Source organism: Neoarius graeffei, chromosome 2 (assembly GCF_027579695.1).
Source record: "Neoarius graeffei isolate fNeoGra1 chromosome 2, fNeoGra1.pri, whole genome shotgun sequence".
Lineage (NCBI taxonomy): Eukaryota > Metazoa > Chordata > Actinopteri > Siluriformes > Ariidae > Neoarius > Neoarius graeffei.
Genome location: NC_083570.1, coordinates 6,852,963 through 6,855,296, shown reverse-complemented (window position 1 = coordinate 6,855,296; position 2,334 = coordinate 6,852,963). Strand labels below are relative to the sequence as shown.

The 2,334-nt window shown below is 36.7% G+C and overlaps 1 long non-coding RNA gene across 1 annotated transcript; it reads right to left on the bottom strand.

Moving 5' to 3' along the window:
* Window positions 1–704: 704 nt before the first annotated feature.
* On the bottom strand, window positions 705–2,334 carry LOC132879581 (uncharacterized). The gene is made up of 3 exons (XR_009653846.1): window positions 2,088–2,334; window positions 1,485–1,629; window positions 705–1,201 (listed from the first exon to the last, which is right to left on the bottom strand). It is a non-coding gene; the product is annotated as an uncharacterized LOC132879581 (long non-coding RNA).

The following is a 2,334-nucleotide window of genomic DNA, read 5'->3' as shown; positions in this document are numbered from 1 at the left end:
TTGATAATTTTGTCACAACTTGCCACAGCACTCCCATGGGTTTCATCCTTTAAACTCTGGACACATCTAATTGGCATGGTACCTTTAAGAATACAATACCGATTTTTCATCAGGCCAATTACTCTCTCCACATGAATACGTACAGATGAAATTTTACGAGAAATTTCTACATCTCTAGCAGACAACTGCTTCTTTCCTTTAGTAAAAGCAGGAGTTAGGAACTCACAACTACACTGGCTGGCAAACGCCTCGGCTAAAGTGAACCCCCTGTCTGCTAAAATCTGATCACCAGGCATATGGTACTTGCTGTCAATGAATCCAGACTCTCGTACAATTTGTACATCCGATGCCCTACCTCCCCATGCCTTTGACAGGAATGAAACTGCCCCTAATGGAGTGCACCCAATGAAAAATTTGACAGTACAATGCTTTTTGTAGTTGCTGTAACATTGAGCCCGAGCAAGAAGTGTTTTTGGAGCCTCGATAAATATTTCAAAACAGTCCACAATACATGTTAATCGTGGGAACTTCTGTTTAAAGACAGGAGGAATTATATCAAAAGTTTTTTTCTCTGTCTGGCCACTTAACCATAAAACCAATTTTATAATATAATAAATCAATCCATTTCCAAAAATAATCAATTGTGGTTGTTTTAGGGAGGCCCTTGACAGATGCCAGAAAAATGAAACATTGTGCCCAAGTTTCACAAGTGTGAAAAACAACTGCTCACGGAGAGGCAGGCTTTCCTTAATTGTTCCTTTGCTACCAATGAATGTACTCAGAAATGTGAATTAGTGTAAAAATACACCCCATTTCAAACCTGTCATCATCTGACACTTCTGATCATTTCCCTCAACAGATTTTGATGACAATGTTTTTTCCTGCATCAACATCTCCATAGCAGATACCTTTGCAAGGGCTTCATCCCTTTCTTTGCGCAAGTTGTGAATCTCTGTGTACATCTGTTCATGTTCAGACACTGAAAGTGGCTTCTGGATCGGACTTGACAAAGAAGCATCAGGATCCACATGTGGAGGATCTGCATTGTTGGCAACCTTGGGTGAAGGAAGCACTTCCAAAGGAAGGTCAGAGGCATTATTTATAGAATCATCTGGGAGATTATGAGAAGGCTGGCTTGGTGTTTGGCTGGGTGATACAATAACCTGGTCAGATTTCAAACGCTTCCTTGGAGGGGTTGCACCTGCAAAATATAAAAATATTATCAGTGTGTTATTCAAACTGTATTGATTGACAGGTATATCACAGAACATTACTACATTTTGAAACAGACTTCAGATTAATATGTTTTAACCTGTTCAGGGAAATTAAGAAAAGTAATGAGTTCACAAGTATGTTGGCAGTGTTCTCTCTACCAACGTTTCAAAGGATTTATAATACAAAGATTATCAAATTTTCCTTTACAGTTGCAATGACAACATAAATACACCAGTAAGCTTGTGTATTACAAAAGTAGAATATTTTACCATTGTAACCTTTCTGTTACTCGCTGTGACTTCCTTTCAAACCTGGACAGCTTCATTGCAGATTTACTTTGACTTTGGCTGGATCCACAAGTTGGAAAGATTGAGGGCACATAATCAGGATGTGTATGATCATTCACTTTTTCTCCTGAAAAAATATTGATACATACTTCAGTGAAACCATATATTGTCAATCCATGTTTATTAAAAGTAAAGATGTGGATAGAAATATCTATAAAATGAAAATATTAATAATGTATAGATATAATAATTAATATTTAATAAAAGACAACTGCAGAAAACATTATTACATTAAAACATTTTTAACACAAATCATTTTGGTATAAAATATACACTTGTCCATATGATATAGTAATTTGCCCTACTTGCCTCTTATCTATTTGGGAATAAGCCTATAAAATAACTCAAATTTAAAAATTCAAGCCTTTACATGCACCAGTTCAGTACACAAGCACTAACACAGGTAAACAAAGAGGTCAAATACATACATTTAGTGTATTGCAGTATTACATCCTGATCCATACAATGAAGATAAACAAATATATCTTAACATTTTATTGGATTTTATTCTCAGTGATTACTCACCACTTATAAAGTGTTGCCCACAAACATAAGTATAGTTAGAGTTAGGCTCCCAGAGCTTCTCATGGTTCACAGATCCATCAGACTTGATTTCACTTCTATTTATGGCTCTCAGCCACTGCAAACGTCTTTTCCCACCTAATGGCAACATATGAAACTTTAATGCTGGGTTCTTGTTTGCATTGGCTGTGCAGCCAACAACACAACAGCTTTTAGGCTTTCCCCTAGTTAAATATGGCGGCTCCAAGGT